Here is a 7,448-nt window from a genome sequence, read left to right on the forward strand (position 1 = left end):
GGGAAAGTTGGACAACCTCTGCAGAGTGTAAAACTGTTATAACAGCCGTGCTCACGGTTATGAGAGACTTGGATCCTCACATGATTAGTGGGTTGTGGTTATGGGTTTGGTTTTGGTTTTGGTTATAGTATAGGGAGTACTACACGGTTATGGTATGCAAAGTAGGGAGCCTGTATGCTGGGTGTTGGACTGTATGAGTTACATTCGCTTAATAATTGTTTAATGCTTTTTAGTTCAAATATGTTTTCATTACTCGTATTTACGAAAATATAGCATTTGTTAGTCTATTCTTCATATAAGCCTGCAATTTATTATCGTTCCCACACTTGCTGAGTGCATCACATGATCACGGTTGCTACTCAATGAGTGAAGATGTTGAAGACTATCAAGACGAGGTTGTGACGTTCTAGGCGCGTGTCTCCCGATCGGTTGCTTGCGGTGTTGTTATGCACTAGTGCTTCTGTTCCACTACAGATATCTTCATAGAAGACAATATATGTCAATTACTGTAAGGGTTTAACGTTTATTTAATAAAAGTATTGCTTTTGTTACTTCACATGTGACGTCCTTATGTGTGTTAAACATCTTGGACACACATAAGTCGTATCTGGTTTTGTCTGTTAAAACCGGGTGTGAACGGTTTCGTACCTGGCACTGATAGTCTATGACTATCTATGCCAAGTAATCACTATCGGTTCAAAGCCTGTCACTGATGGCGATATTGAATCGATACTAATGAGGGTATCTGCAGTAGTGATAGCTGAGTGTTGTTCGTTGTCAACACCGGTTATCTATGACTCTATTCGAGAAGATCCGGCCATTCCGTATCATCATGGTATCAGATTCCAAGCCACTCGGTAGACTTTTCCCCATAATTTTGTTTTTGATTATGTGTCAATCCACCGAAAAATCAAAAAAACATTGTCATCTTTAGCCGTAGTTTAATTCTTTAATTTTCGTGCATTTTCTTAGGTCTTAATCCACTCGTTCATGCTGTTTAGTTGCTGGTCGTGTTTCCAGGCTTGGAGGTGCGACCACACCTCCTTTGTGAACATGCATCCTTTGCATAGTGTCGGTGACACAGGAACAGGGGGTCCTGAGTCCCGAGGTCCGAGAAGACCAAGTTCCGGGAGAGGGTGCTCGGGGCCGTAAACAATGGTTCCCGAGTACCCGAGTTTCCCGATGACCCGAGAAGACCAAGTACCAGGAAGAGAGTACTCGGGGCCATGCACAGTGGCCCCCGAGCACCCAAGTTCCCCAATGAGAAGAAAAGCCAAGTTCCGGGAGAGAGTGCTCGGGGCCGCGAACAGTGGCCCCCGAGCACTCGGTTCCCCGAGAACCCAAACAATCAGTTCCGGGAGAGAGTGCTCAAGGCCATGAACAGTGACCCCCGAGCACTTGGTTCCCCGAGGACCCGAACAGTCAGTTCCAGGAGAGAGTGCTCGGAACCATGAATGGTGGCCCCCGAGCACTCGGTTCCCCGAGGACCAAGAAAGGGCATATCCGGGAGAGAGTGGTTGGGGCTGCGAACAATATCCCCCGAGCACTCACAGTTCCCCAAGGGCCTAAGAAATTCTTCGCCGGTGGTCCCCACAAGGGCTCAGCGGTGAGGTGTCAACTGGTGAGAGGCCCGATGTCGCATTTAAGAGGGTGCGTGGCCTGTCACTTCCAACCACAACCCCCACACCTACTGTCAGTCCCTGCCACAGTTTGGCAGGGAGGCGGGGGGACATTTAATGCACGGGTCCCATCGCGTGTCATCCGGCGCACCTCGAGATAACGTTGCAGAGCTTGAGGCACCCCGCCCGTTGCCCTGCTGTGTCAGACTTGCTCTGATCGGGCGGGCACACCGGGTTGTTCGGTGGCTGCCTGGTGGGCCCTCCCCGCGGTGCCTGTTGAAAAGCGGCATGATGATGAACAAGACTGGACGGGGGCGCGTTTTCAACCCTCCCCATCACCTCGCGCAGCAGCCCATGATGGTTGCTTTCCATTTATGGCACCATGGAACTCGCGCCATCCTTTCTGGGCACGCTACCGCCTCGGCGGGTATTTAAGCGGGGCGGGCTCCCCGGAGAAGTCGAGTTGGAGTTGAGTTAGAAATCAAGACAACAGAGGATGAACCAGAAGACAAGTCTCGAAGAACAAGGAGCACGAAGCTCTAGACTTAGCCAAATATTCTTGTAATGCAGCAGATCCTTAGAGAGACATTCTCAGAGCATTTATAGCATAGACACAGGAGTAGGGTGTTACGCTCAGTGCGGCTCGAACCTGTCTAAAAATCCCTTGAGAATTTACTCCTTCCTGCATCCGATCATTCCACCTCCACCTGCATCTCATTTACTCCCATTTATTTCACCTACGAAGCGGGTTCGGAATCATCCCCCCGGCCGAATCTCAAAGGGGGTCCCTCCGGATCCCCGCTTGAGGAGTTCACCCTCCAACACATAGGTGCGTTGGGGTTTCTCTTTCTTGGTTGCAGAGATGACATGTTTGATCATGAGGCCATCTTCTTTTTGACAAATTGTTCGCGGTCAGGATCTTTTGTTGTAAGAGGATCCAAGCAAAGGTTTTGCAGTTAGGTTGCACTTTGGCTTTCCACATGGATTTCATGTTGATTGTCGAGGTTGTTCCCTGGAACTGCACTTTGCATGCGCTACGAGCTGTATACTGTCTGCTAGATGTCCATCGCCATTTGATCTGATCATTGTGTTCCTGATTGAGAACAACATGCTGAATTCTTTCCCACATATCTGGTAGTTGCATGAGGTCTTCCTGTGTGCTGATTTAATCAAGATACGAAAGCCATTTATGATTGTGGAGCCCTTGTTTTACCCTTAAGTTTTTCTTCGTTGGCTTGGCAAATATTATTTGGGCTAAATTCCTTGGTGCCTGACCATTAATCCAAGCCGATTTCCAGAAATCAGCCTTTTCACCGTTTCCTATTGTTACGATTGTAGAAGCATAAAAAGATCACGGTCAGTTTTGTCACATGGAACAGGGAGACCTTTCCAAGGTCGATCCTCATCTTGCCATTGAAGCTATAGCCATCGTAGATGAAGAGCCCTTGCAAACCTCTCAAGATCAGTGATCCCAAGTCCTCCTTTATCTTTAGGTTTGGTTACGGTTGCCCAATTTACCAGGCAATGACTGCCACAGACCTTGTCTGGCTCCTCTCCATTCAAAAGGAAACTCCATCGTATTTCGTCAATCCTCTTTTGTAGCCACTTCTGCAAAGAAAAGACCGTGAGATGGCAGGTAGTTAGTGAGGAGAGGATAAATTTCACAAGGGTCACCCACCCTGCGAACGAAAATAATCTTCCATTCCATCCCGAAAGCTTGTTACCAACCTTGTCTATTAGAGATTGAACATCTACTTTTCTTAACCTCCTTGTGTGTAGGGGTAAGCCCAGATATTTACCAGAGAAAGACCCAACTTTCCCCGAGAAGCCAGCTAGAATTTCATCCAAATTGATGCCATCACAGTGGATTGGGTAGATTTCCGTTTTCACCAAATCGGTTACGAAGCCTGAACATTTGCCAAAGGCATCAAGCATCTCACGAAGGGCAAGGAGCTCAGTCCTATCTGGGTTGGCAAAGATAGCGACGTCATCTACGTAAAGGGAGCACCAGAGACATGCCGCCCTCGGCAAGATCGGATTTAAGATGTTGCCTCAAGCTCCCTCAGCGATGATATATGGAGAGGGTCCATGGTAAGGATAAATAACATCGGCGAAAGGGGATCACCTTGCCTCAAGCCTCTAGCATGCCGAAAAGAAGGTCTAAGGATCCCATTAAGAATGATCCTTGAGGAAGAGGTTGCCAAAATTGTCGAAACCCAGTCTCTCCACCTCTAGCTGAGGCCAAGGGCTTGTAGGACCTCCAACAACAGGTAAGGCCAACTGATGGAGTCAAAAGGTTTGGAAATATCCAATTTAACAAAAAAAAGCTAGATGTTTTGCTCTATGTAGTTGTCCGATCACTTTCTAGACATACAAGAAGTTGTCGTGTATGCATCGCTTCTTTATGAAAGCACTTTGGTTTTTAGGAACCAGATGTTGTAGGTTAGGTGCCAATCTATTCGCAACAACTTCGTGATGATTTTGGACCGATTGGGCTTATCAGCCTAAAGTCTGAAACCGATTGGGCGCCCTGCCTTTTAGGGAGTAAGATGATATGCGCGTCATTGATCAATTTGAATTTATCTGATCCAAGCCTATGGCAATTCTTCACGGCATGAATGAGGTCTTCTTTGACCGTTTCCCAGCAAAGTCTAAAAAATAAACCTATAAACCCATCCAGTCCCGGTGCCTTTTCAGGATGTAATTCTTTAACTGTAGAAAGTATTTCCTTGTTGTCAAAAGGTGCTTTCAGATCCGAAAGGTCAAGAGGCTGGTAGTTGAGTGCATCCCAATTGATAGTAAGCTCCGTAGAATGGATCTTGTCAATGTGATCAGTGAAATACTTGTGCAACAAAGCTTCTTTCTGTTCATGAGAAGTTACAATTCCATCATCAGCTAGTAAAGATGGGATGAATTTCTTTCTCCTTTTTTCATTTTCCCTGATGTGGAAATACTTAGTTTTAGTGTCTGAAAGCCTTATACAGGTTAGCCGCGTGTGTTGTCTAGCACAGGCCTTTTCCAGAACAACAAGCCATGTAATCTTTTGCTTGAGCCACTCGCGAAGATCTCTTTCCTCTTGAGTTAGAGTTCATGTTTCTTGTGCGAAGTCTAGCCTGAGAATCACCTCATGTGCGACCTGAAGGCGCAGTTTTAGATCTCCAATGTTTTGCTTTCTCCAGATCTTTAAAGCTTTGATCGTCCTGTTAATCTTGACATGAAGTCCGAGAATATCATCAGAGACAAGGATCGGTTGCCGCCATGCATTGTGAACCATCTCCTAGAATCATGGTAAAGACATCCAAAATGACTCCATCCTAAATCTGGAATATCTGTGCACCAAGGCCTCTTCATTAAGAAAAAGAGGGTTGTAGTCTGAGTCGTTGGAAGATAGGGCCATGAGGTGTGCCACCGGGAATAGAATGTCCCAATTGAAAGTGCAGAAGAAGCGGTCAATTCTTGTCATGGTGGGGTTTACCTGATCGTTGCTCCAAGTTTACTTGCGGCCGTGAAGTTCGTTCAGTTAGATTCAAGTCGTTGATCACAGACTTGAATTGTCTCATCAAGCGAAGAATAAGCCGGTTATTGTTCTTGTCTTGAGCCTGGTAAATGAGGTTAAAATCACCGTTGATTAGCCATTGAGGTTTCATCAAAGTTTGTAGGGCGACCAATTCATTTAAAAAATGAACTTTTTCCTCTAGTCCTTGAGGTCCATATACTGTGGTTAGAGACCAACTTGTATTGTCAGCCAACATGGTGATGGTGGATGACAGTGTGATCTGTAGTGTGGTGATTTGAGAGGGTAAATTAGTTCTTGTGGCATGCTAACAGGATGCCACTGCTTGCGCCATCGGACGGCAAAACGGCATAGTTTCTCACAAAGTTGTGACCAAGGGATTCAGCCACAAGAGTATCATTCCAGTTTTGAATTTTAGTTTCTTAAAAGCATATGATCATTGCTTTGGTAGACAAAATCAGGTTTCTGATGCTTGTTCGCTTTGCTGCTAAATTCAAACCACAGACGTTCCAAGGTTAGCTTCGTTATGCTGTGATATGAGCGATAATCCGGACTACTGGGCTTGGAAAGCATGCATAAGGTTCACATGCAGATACATAGTGTAACACCCTGATTTTCAGATTTCTCGAATTTATAAAAAATTTCAAGATTATTGAATAGCTTTACTAGTAGAATAGGTTTAAAACCTATTTTCTTAATCAATCAATCAATATATGCTATTATTGTGTGTGCATTGCATTGCTAGGAGCCAGGTAAATGCATTAGAGTTCTTTTTTTTCTTTCTCTTTGGTGTTTTGAGTGAAAAAGTTTTTGAAAAGGTTTTACAAAACTCAGTAGTGAATAAGTTAAGGATCTTAATGGTTGGAGTTAAAAATCTTTGAATTCATCATTTATTCAATCCTTGATCATACCTGATCCTTTTCTAGTTTAATTCAAATATTATCCAAATTCTTGTTTAATGTCAATCTCTCATCTTTCTCAAATTCTACCCAAATCCAAATTCAAATTCCTTATCTATTCCTATGCTTGTTCAACCTCATTTTTCGTTTCTTTTAAATTCACTTCGAACTCAATTCAAATTCAAACCCTATTCAAATTTCTCTGCAAAAGTTTCTTTTCTAAACCCTAGATATACCTAAAGTGTATTTGGCTCCATCTTACTCAAGTCAAAACCCTTAGCCAAGTCATCTAGAAGGTCCAACACAAAGGATCCACGAAATCTGCAAATTTTCGAGTTCTGGACAACCTCATCTTCTTATGAAGTTTCGGAGTTCAAAAGGGCCTCAAATGCAAATTCTGACAATACCAAAGTAGTAGGTCTCGTCGAGAGCTTCGATTTGAACCTATGGAAGTCAAGATAAGTCCGAGTTCAAACAGTTTACCTAGTGGTGCATTTTTGGAACTCAAGATGACCTTTTCAGAAGTTCCAATAAGTACCGAAGTTGTAGATCTTTTCGAGTACTACAATTTGGAATCAAGAAACGTCCAATTTGGAGCCGTACAATGGAGATATCATTCTCGGAATAGAGAGCTGTGAAAAAGGAAACCATAACCGACTCGAACTCGAATCTGATTCGTGTTCGGCTTGGACTCTACCTCAACTAGCCGCCCCTAGCCCCATAAATATGAGTTGCACACCCTCTCCTACCCCTATTCCATGCCACCAAACCCTAGAAGTCGTTGCTGCCTTCTCCGTGCGCCGCCGTTCCTCGGAGCCACCGTCGCCGCCACCCGTGATGCGCTACCTCATCGTCTTTTCCGCGAATCCTCCTTCATCGACCATCAAAGCAAGATGGGGACCCTTCTTCTCCTCCCTTAGTACTGTTTTAGCATCATACTAAGTCCCTAGCCAAGCCCAAGCCTCGGCCAAAGCCCGATCTACACCGCCACGGTCGTCGCCGTCGCGGATAGCCACACTGTTGCCAACTGGCATCGACGTTCCCGACCGACCAATGGTCAAATCACCAAGCCCTTTCACCAGTCCATGTCCCATGATGTTCCCCACACCCTCACCCACCAGGTCAGCCAGTAGAGCAGCCAAACCATCGAAATCAAGGTCGACATACCCACTGTCTGGTTTTTGGACGCGTTCTGCGCGCACCGGATTTGCATTTGCGTTCCCCATCAATCCAAAAGTCGTATAGATGCACCAACTGTGTCACGATGTGTCCCATCGAGTCTTCTACATGACCCTAGGAGCCCATCGCCGTTTGTGTAGCGATACGACCAGGACGCCATTGCCAACCACAACACGTCGCAGCTATCACCCATCTCATCTCCGTTGATTGTTCTTCCTCTCAGTGGATGATCTACCC

Source organism: Phragmites australis, chromosome 23, assembly GCF_958298935.1.
Source record: "Phragmites australis chromosome 23, lpPhrAust1.1, whole genome shotgun sequence".
Lineage (NCBI taxonomy): Eukaryota > Viridiplantae > Streptophyta > Magnoliopsida > Poales > Poaceae > Phragmites > Phragmites australis.